Here is a 10469-nt window from a genome sequence, read left to right as displayed (position 1 = left end):
GGAATATTTAAGAGAATTGTGTGAGTATTCATGTTCTTCTTCTACTGGAAAATAAAACTGTAAAATAGCTAATCTAGTGAAAATATTATAAATGATTTAACATATTTTTTTATAAAGTGGGCTAATATGAATGATCTCTCTTTAAATGTAAATAAGTGCTACTCAATTGGATTCTCTAGACTTAAAAATAAAATGATTAATATATACACTATTGATGACATAGTACTTAGTTCTTTTGACTCAATAAAGGATTTAGGAGTAGTCTTTGATACTCAGCTTGGGGAACACTGTGATCTTGTGGAGGGGAAGGCCTCTCAGATGTTAGGTTTTGTTTTAGGAACTTGTCGTGACATGTCTATATCTACTTTGAAGATACTTTATTGTTCATTGGTTAGAAGTCATTTAGAGTATGCCTTGATCATTTGGTCTCCTTTTTATAATTGTCACAAAATGCAACTTGAAAGAGTCCAAAAGAGGTTTACCCAGTACTGTTCCTACAAGTTGAATATGCAGGATAACCTACTTGACATGGAGGCAATATTGGGACTTCAATCGTTGGAATCTAGAAGGATTCAAAGTGACCTCAGCTTTATGTATAAGGTTATTCATGGGCTTATTGATTGCCCTGCTCTCATCAACAGCTTTAATTTAAAGGTCCCTGCACGCACCCTAAGGAGACATGAACTGTTTGCTTTACCAATCTGTCACTCCAACTATTCTTTACATTCTCCAATCTGTCGTAGTCTTGCCTATTTAAACTCTCACCCTGAACTTGATCCATTTGCAAGCTCACTGGATTTATTGGTCAACTGGGTCAAATATTTTAATTTATTGTTTTCTTATTGTGTTTATTTCTTGTGTATATGTTTTGAATACTGTCTTATTATGTTAGTGAAAGTACTTTTATTATGTTAATTATACATCTTTTACTTTATTTAATATTGTAACCAAATCTTTTGTAAAATGGGGTTTCCCATATATTGATTGAATAAATATTTAATTGACCGAGAGCATTACGAGAAACTAAAAGATACTTGTAAGTGTGCTGAAAGGGTTAGTCTTTGGAGTTCTCTTGTCCTCCCTTTCAGCCAGTGTACCAATTTAGAAACCAGATATGTTTGCTTTTCTGCAAGGCATTGTAACTTATGAATGACCTAAGTACATATCTGAAATGACTTTCTAAATAAATTAAAGACATTGATTAAACAAGATATATTATGATTAAGCAAAAGAATAAAGTTCCTTTAGTTAAGTATGTAAGAACATTCAGGTATAAATACTGTCTATGAAATATTTCTGATTAAGTGTATGTACAAATTTAAACTGATCGCCACATATAAACGGTAGCTCATAGAAAACTGTTCCAATAATATCTGCTTTATATGAGGGTAGATTGTCAAAACTATTTATTATATGAAATTTTAAAATTAAACATGTGTATGAAATGGATAACAATCATATGGTAATAACTGCAGAGAAGAGCATAATGTGGTTTATGCCTTAAGGAATGGAATCTTCAAAAAAAAAACAACAACAACTTTCTCTTTAATTATTAAAACTAAATAACTGTATGACAAAATTTAATAAAATAATAAACAGGTCATGGAACATAAACATTAAATAAGTTTTATTTTCTAACCAAAAATAGAGACTTTGGGTCCAGTTGGAAGATTCTCGTGCCATTTTGCCTATTCAAGATCTGAAACAAATAAAGTATATATAATTAGATATGCATATTTCATTGAGACAACACAAAGTATATAAATTATCTTCTAGTGAAACAATCCAGTAATAAGTAAAACTTTATTAAAATATTGCTCTGTTTTACTCACAACAAAAAAGCTGATTCATATCCCTTCAAACACGTTCCATGATCTCTGGGGAATCCTAACATACTTCCTGTAGCTTATTTATTTCTGGCTGTGTACTCTAACCAACAGTAAAGACAGGCAGTTCTTCCTGGTTTCCCAATTTCATCAATATGGTAGAATCTCAATGATTTCTTGACGGATGTCCTTAAGTGCATGGTCTGAGCCCTATCAAACACATTTCATGATCTCTGGGGTATCCTAACATACTTCATTTAGCTTATTTATTTCTGGTTGTGTAGTCTAATCAGCAGTTAAAACATGCAATTCTTCTCCTACAACAAATGGGTCCCACAGCTGTTAAATTGTTGACCAGGATGAAAACAAATCATACCTTGTAATAATTCTAGGTACACAAAACAAAGGCCACACAGGCAAAATATATGCGAACTTGAATGAAGTTATGAGATTTTCATCAGTTTTATTTAGCAAATAATTTGTGTTGAAGTTTTCCAATAAATATTAGTTAAAAAATAATAATAATTTCTCAAGGTGAATTATATTATTGTTTTATTGGGTTGACATTGACATCTGAATTTAACTGACTTGTCAAATTCAGATGTCATTGAGCATTGCTGTTTGAGCTTGGCATGTCATGGGCGCACTAAAATTTATTTTTTCACGGTCGGTTTGATAAATTATATAATTTAATATTTTGGCAGCAAAATTCATATACCTAGTTCTAATTGTTTTTTTTGAATTTAGGGTTTGGGCGACATAGGGTACGTTTAGTAGATAAATTTCATTGCAGGGGTTGTTAAAGCAAGTGACGGTTATTTTATTTCAATGGTTTATTTTACTAGCTTAATTTTAGCTTCTATTGATCTTTCCATTTACCTAATTGACTTTCAAAATGAAAATGGAAAATAGAACAGTCGACGTGAAAATTCTTTTATCCAATCCCAATACACAGATTATTATACGGTCTAATCTTTTCCTTTTCTATTGTGGCACTCCCATAAATTGTAAAAAAAATTGTCAATAAGCTTTTTTACTATTTTTTGAATGATCTTGAACCAATAAAAAAATTGAATTGGGAGCATATTTTGAAAAAATGTTCATCTTGAACACGGATTTCTTCGAGAATTGAAAAATGCAAATAAATAGGTTTTCTGTTCATTTTAGAGTCAAATCGGTTATAACCTTTTTTAATCCTTCCCTGTCGATTTTCGAACAAAATGTGTTTCTTTGGTTTTTTTTACTAGAAATTATCTGTTTAGGGCTTACATTAAAATTAGTCAATAGCCATTTTAAGAAAAAGAAAGTGATATAGTGGGAAAAAACAAGTTTTCTTTTGTTTTTTCCAATGTTTCATTAATATCTCGGCTTCTGTAGTTCCGATTCAATCCGTTAATGGTTTATTGTATTCCTTATTCCGTTTCTGATTATCATTTGCATATTTCATTGTATTAACCTTAATATAAAGGCCAAAATAAAATAAAGGATATTAGAAAAGATATATGGCAAAACCAATTTGAAATATTTCAATGCAGGATTTTATGAAACATGATTTGCCAAAAATTTATGTTTTATTTAGGTAAAATTATTGAATTTTTACAAAGGGTTGATATATTATGCAAAAGTGTGTGCTAGAGTCTTATTATTTATTTCAGCGTACTTACTCTCATCGCCATAAAAAACATCTTTATCAGGTGTGGCCTAGACCTAGAAGTTTTCACCAACCTTCATCCTCCTGTATGACTGCATTTGACTGTCAATTTATTGCTTGAAAAATGCATTAAAGCTTTCGAAATGTATAAGAGAACACTACACATATCCTGAATCGAAAAAATAAGAAACACCAAAGCTCTCAATAGAATGCAGGAAAACTAATGATAAAGCTAATGATAACAATAAAATAGTGCAAATTATGGTGTATTGGACCTAGAATAAGAGGAGATTATAATGAAATACATCGGTTGGTTTTCAAGGGAAGAATTTAGAGAAAAGGTGAATAGTGAGAATACACAACTCATTGCTCGAGGATCTACACAGATGGCTCATTCAAAATCTTCAGAGCAGCTGTTTAACGAGTTGCTTGCCACTTGGATTGCCAACCTTTAAAGGAATAGGGCCGAATGGAAGGAGTAGCGCGGAGCTCTTATCACATCATGATTCTTAGAAGCATGATACCCCAAAAACCGTAAAAACAAATGGTCGTTAAGCTCACAGCGTTGCCGGGGCAGCACCTGTTAAACAATCTCTAATAAATTTAATTCTTTTTTGAATTAGTTTCCTCTGAACAAAAGCTTTTCTACTGGTCCCAACTGATCAAAGTACGAGCGAAGCTCGTACTTGTTATAAGAGCGTAGCTCTTATGGTGGGACGCTTTTTTTTTGGAGTTTTCGCACAACCTCGGGACTCGGCGGACAAAAGTGCCTATAACTTTTTTTCTAATTAGGATAGAGAAGTGATTTTTACCTTTTCGTAATCTAGATATATGAGGCTACAACTCTATCAACTACAATTTTTCATTTGTTTATTTAGTTAGGAGGGGGAAGCTTTAGAACTCAAAAAATTTTTTTTGTTCGATTTTTTCCGCGTGCTTCGATACAGGTCGCAACGGTTGTTTGAATTTTATGAAATTTAACGGGTCGATTAGACCTCATCTCTAGATGGACTGTATACTTTTTGGTAATTCTCAGCACACGGGAAGTATTTTTTTTTAACGCTCAAAGTTTCAAACATTTGTGATATTCTAGCCCCTCTGACGGTTTAACGGTATCTTTCCGGAAACAGTGACTCACAGAAGATGTGTGCGCCTTATCGAGAGCTACAATTTTTATTTAGGACTTTTTTTAAAAAAATTTTTCGTTTAGGAGAAAAACCAAAAAAACCTTAAAAAATTGACTTTTTTTAGTTTTTTCTCTGTGAAATTTTTATGGTGCAAAATTTTAAAAAAATTTATTTGGATTAATTGAACCTGCGTTCTTTCCGAATAAAACGGTGTATTAAGTTTAAGGCTATCGTTTATACAGGGTGAGAAGCCCTCAGTTGAAAATACCCTTTTTCACACTTTTTTTTTTCAAATATTAATAACTTTTTAGTGGAGGCACTTAGAGGTTTCATTCAATTGGAGCATTTAAAGAACCTTTTAAAAGCAATTTTTTGACACACTCTACAATCATCTACGTAGAGTAGTTTTTGCTCTACACTATTTTTTGACTTTGACGGCTTATACCGCAATGGCTATGCTACCTACGAAGACCATTTTTGTCCTCAGACACGCGGAATTTATCTGGTTATAATCCACTAAATACCATTTTGTTTCAAATATCACCATTTTCCAAGAAAATGGAATTTTCCATGAAAGGTCCCAAAAAATCGGTCAGCTGAATATTGGTACCCCCCCGGGCGGAGCTCACAGGGTATAATAACTAATATGGTCTAGCACCCAACAAGTGCGCGTCTCCATGGCAGCGAAACCGGCGATTTTCGCCCGTTTGCACTTAAAATAAGACCCTTTTTATAATCGAAATTTAACTACTAAAACCGATTGGAATCAGTCCAGAATTGATGTTAAACTGTTCCTAAGGCTTTATACTATTTTTCCATGTACAAATCATAAGGTAAAAACCTTTTTTTATACCCGAAATCATCGTCTGAAAATGGTCGATTTTGACGTCTACCCGCGATTTTTATGCCGAGTTTTACGGCGGTTTTGACAACATGACATGACGTCAACGTGAGCAGTCAACGTCAACGTGGGTGTATCGGCTCGGACTTGCTTCTTATTTTTATTGATAAAATGCTTAAATTAGCTCAGAATTTCCTGAAATTGGTGTGAAATTATTCAAGAGACTCTGTAGAATCCGATTATGTGCATATCTTCTATCAAATCAAGTTTTTTTAGCCGTGATAATTCTTGTGACAGTGTTTTCATGTGACAAAAGGACTCATACATGGCATTTTGGGTGCGGGAGTGGAGGTTTAATGTGGACTATTTATTTATTTTACCACAAAATCTAACTGTGGATCATTGTTATTATTTGAATAAGTTGTAAAGAAAACGCAAGCGTTAAAGGTAAGCCTTAATGTAATGTGAGCTTTAATTCAATGACAACCTAACCTCTGTCACGAGTGTCATGTACTATGTAAATAAATAATAATACCAAAAAGGAAAAAATATTGCACTTATAAGTTGGAATAAGGTCCAAAATGTTGAAGATTGGCAAATTTCCGCTTAACTAGACGCTGTAAATGTTATATTACACCTTGCATATATTATAAGTTGTCAGCGTTTCAAGCAAGAGGTGTGTGTAACCTTAAAAGAAAGAAAATTCAACTACATTTATGTGTCCCTAGTAAAATATGAATAACAAATAGATATCTGTATGATCTAACAATGAGCGTCCATACAAGGGTATCTTAATGTTTTTGTTTCTGACTGGTAGCAGGCCACTTAGTCTGACTGCTCAGGTCAGCGAGATGGCAGGCTTTAAAAATCTAAGAGGATAACCGAAGCAGTTGATAGCATCCAGTTGTGGCACTATCCAATGGGAGGAATGCAGATTCTAGCAGCAAGATGTTTCAAGTATTGAATTCATGATAAGGTGGAAGATGGTGGTGAAAAGAAGCAGAAAAAACCAATCTAAAACTGGAGAGACTTTTTTTTTATCTTATTGTTGTGGTTTAATATTCTTTATTACTTAGGTATCAAAGATAGTTTCCTTACAGAGAATTATTTATATATTACACAGTTTGATACATAATTAACAACATATTAGCGATTACTCCACTAACAAAAATGTACATGATCATTTTACGAGAAATAGAGAACATATATATACAGATTTTTATAGGATACACAAGGGTATGTGTGGGGTCTCTTTCTATGGTCCCAAACTCTATAATGCTCTCCCTGCTACCATTAAACTGTTACCTACCAAGTTTTTTACTGCAATATAAATTTACTATAAAACAATATCTATTGAAAAAATGTTTTTTCTCAATACAAGAATTTCTAAATGATGATTTCTCATATATGTAATTATAATATAAAACTTTTAGGCTTTAAATCCTTTGATTATTAATAATATTAAGAAGTGTAAAGATTTTCTCTGTGACATATGTGAGCACCTTTGTGTATATGGCATGAATAAATTATGTTTATGTTTAAATTAGGTGAAAGAACAGCTATTTTTGTTAAATATCTCTTTTCTATCAGATAAAGTGATGTGTAAGTGTAACATAAGTGTTTCTGAAATAAAGATGATTTTACTTAATTATTTAACTGTGGCCACCATTTATTTTACCTACTTAAAATATAGCGGGTTGGGAAGGGCAGAAAAACTGGTTTTTCATGGAAATATTACAGCTATGTAGTGTTAGAGTCTGATGATGATGCAAAAAAAATCAACTCATCAAAATGCATACCTCTTGACAAAAGATTGGCATTTTCATTTGTCGAGAAAAGTCTTCCCAACCCACTATATTATAGCCACTCCACTTCAACAATGGACTTCTACTTACAAAAAAAAAAGATTTAAATAATATTGAATGTTTTTTCCTTTAACTTGGAATATTTAAGAGAATTGTGTGAGTATTCATGTTCTTCTTCTACTGGAAAATAAAACTGTAAAATAGCTAATCTAGTGAAAATATTATAAATGATTTAACATATTTTTTTGTAAAGTGGGCTAATATGAATGATCTCTCTTTAAATGTAAATAAGTGCTACTCAATTGGATTCTCTAGACTTAAAAATAAAATGAATAATATATACACTATTGATGACATAGTACTTAGTTCTGTTGACTCAATAAAGGATTTAGGAGTAGTCTTTGATACTCAGCTCAAATTTGGGGAACACTGTGATCTTGTGGAGGGGAAGGCCTCTCAGATGTTAGGTTTTGTTTTACAAACTTGTCGTGACATGTCTATATCTACTTTGAAGATACTTTATTGTTCATTGGTTAGAAGTCATTTAGAGTATGCCTCGATCATTTGGTCTCCTTTTTATAATTGTCACAAAATGCAACTTGAAAGAGTCCAAAAGAGGTTTACCCAGTACTGTTCCTACGAGTTGAATATGCAGGAGAACCTACTTGACATGGAGGCAATATTGGGACTTCAATCGTTGGAATCTAGAAGCATTCAAAGTGACCTCAGCTTTATGTATAAGGTTATTCATGGGCTTATTGATTGCCCTGCTCTCATCAACAGCTTTAATTTAAAGGTCCCTGCATGCACCCTAAGGAGACATGAACTGTTTGCTTTACCAATCTGTCACTTCAACTATTCTTTACATTCTTCAATCTGTCCTAGTCTTGCCTATTTCAACTCTCACCCTGAACTTGATCCATTTGCAAGCTCACTCTCTGGATTTATTGGTCAACTGGGTCAAATATTTTAATTTATTGTTTTCTTATTGTGTTTATTTCTTGTGTATATGTTTTGAAGACTGTCTAATTATGTTCGTGAAAGTAATTTTATTATGTTAATTATACATCTTTTACTTTATTTAATATTGTAACCAAATCTTTTGTAAAATGGGGTTTCCCATATATTGATTGAATAAATAAATATTTAATTGACCGAGAGCATTATGAGAAACTAAAAGATACTTGTAAGTGTGCTGAAAGGGTTAGTCTTTGGAGTTCTCTTGTCCTCCCTTTCAGCCAGTGTACCAATTTAGAAACCAGATATGTTTGCTTTTCTGCAAGGCATTGTAACTTATGAATGACCTAAGTACATATCTGAAATGACTTTCTAAATAAATTAAAGACATTGATTAAGCAAGATATATTATGATTAAGCAAAAGAATAAAGCACTCCTTTAGTTAAGTATGTAAGAACATTCAGGTATAAATACTGTCTATGAAATATTTCTGAATAAGTGTATGTACAAATTTAAACTGATCGCCACATATAAACAGTAGCTCATAGAAAACTGTTCCAATAATATCTGCTTTATATGATGGTAGATTGTCAAAACTATTTATTATATGAAATTTTAAAATTAAACATGTGTATGAAATGGATAACAATCATATGGTAATAACTGCAGAGAAGAGCATAATGTGGTTTATGCCTTAAGGAATGGAATCTTCAAAAAAAAAACAACAACAACTTTCTCTTTAATTATTAAAACTAAATAACTGTATGACAAAATTTAATAAAACAATAAACAGGTCATGGAACATAAACATTAAATAAGTTTTATTTTCTAACCAAAAATAGAGACTTTGGGTCCAGTTGGAAGATTCTCGTGCCATTTTGCCTATTCAAGATCTGAAACAAATAAAGTATATATAATTAGATATGCATATTTCATTGAGACAACACAAAGTATATAAATTATCTTCTGGTGAAACAATCCAGTAATAAGTAAAACTTTATTAAAATATTGCTCCGTTTTACTGACAACAAAAAAGCTGATTCATATCCCTTCAAACACATTTCATGATCTCTGGGGAATCCTAACATACTTCCTGTAGCTTATTTATTTCTGGTTGTGTACTCTAACCAACAGTAAAGACAGGCAGTTCTTCCTGGTTTCCCAATTTCATCAATATGGTAGAATCTCAATGATTTCTTGACGGATGTCCTTAAGTGCATGGTCTGAGCCCTATCAAACACATTTCATGATCTCTGGGGAATCCTAACATACTTCATTTAGCTTATTTATTTCTGGTTGTGTAGTCTAATCAGCAGTTAAAACATGCAATTCTTCTCCTACAACAAATGGATCCCACAGCTGTTAAATTGTTGACCAGGATGAAAACAAATCATACCTTGTAATAATTCTAGGTACACAAAACAAAGGCCACACAGGCAAAATATATGCGAACTTGAATGAAGTTATGAGATTTTCATCAGTTTTATTTAGCAAATAATTTGTGTTGAAGTTTTCCAATAAATATTAGTTAAAAAATAATAATAATTTCTCAAGGTGAATTATGTTATTGTTTTGTTGGGTTGACATTGACATCTGAATTTAACTGACTTGTCAAATTCAGATGTCATTGAGCATTGCTGTTTGAGCTTGGCATGTCATGGGCGCACTAAAATTTATTTTTTCACGGTCGGTTTGATAAATTATATAATTTAATATTTTGGCAGCAAAATTCATATACCTAGTTCTAATTGTTTTTTTCAATTTAGGGTTTGGGCGACATAGGGTAAGTTTAGTAGATAAATTTCATTGCAGGGGTTGTTAAAGCAAGTGACGGTTATTTTATTTCAATGGTTTATTTTACTAGCTTAATTTTAGCTTCTATTGATCTTTCCATTTACCTAATTGACTTTCAAAATGAAAATGGAAAATAGAACAGTCGACGTAAGAATTCTTTTATCCAATCCTAATACACAGATTATTATACGGTCTAATCTTTTCCTTTTCTATTGTGGCACTCCCATAAATTGTAAAAAAATTTGTCAATAAGCTTTTTTACTATTTTTTGAATGATCTTGAACTAATAAAAAAATTGAATTGGGAGCATATTTTGAAAAAATGTTCATCTTGAACACGGATTTCTTCGAGAATTGAAAAATGCAAATAAATAGGTTTTCTGTTCATTTTAGAGTCAAATCGGTTATAACCTTTTTTAATCCTTCCCTGTCGATTTTCGAACAAAATGTGTTTCTTTGGTTTTTTTT

At 32.0% G+C, this 10469-nt stretch overlaps 1 long non-coding RNA gene across 3 annotated transcripts; it reads right to left on the bottom strand.

Annotated features, from left to right (window-relative positions):
* Positions 1-1601: 1601 nt before the first annotated feature.
* Positions 1602-10170, bottom strand: LOC126743521 (uncharacterized). 3 transcript variants are annotated; one of them, XR_007662907.1, is made up of 4 exons: positions 9947-10170; positions 2203-2544; positions 1833-2143; positions 1602-1699 (listed from the first exon to the last, which is right to left on the bottom strand). It is a non-coding gene; the product is annotated as an uncharacterized LOC126743521 (long non-coding RNA). The 3 variants fall into 3 exon arrangements; XR_007662906.1 differs by lacking the exons at positions 2203-2544; positions 9947-10170 and adding an exon at positions 9605-9768; XR_007662905.1 differs by lacking the exon at positions 9947-10170 and having other exon boundaries at positions 2203-2735.
* Positions 10171-10469: the final 299 nt, after the last annotated feature.

Source organism: Anthonomus grandis, chromosome 13, assembly GCF_022605725.1.
Source record: "Anthonomus grandis grandis chromosome 13, icAntGran1.3, whole genome shotgun sequence".
Lineage (NCBI taxonomy): Eukaryota > Metazoa > Arthropoda > Insecta > Coleoptera > Curculionidae > Anthonomus > Anthonomus grandis.
The sequence above is the reverse complement of the archived record's forward strand: the minus strand, read 5'-3'. Positions and strand labels throughout refer to the sequence as shown.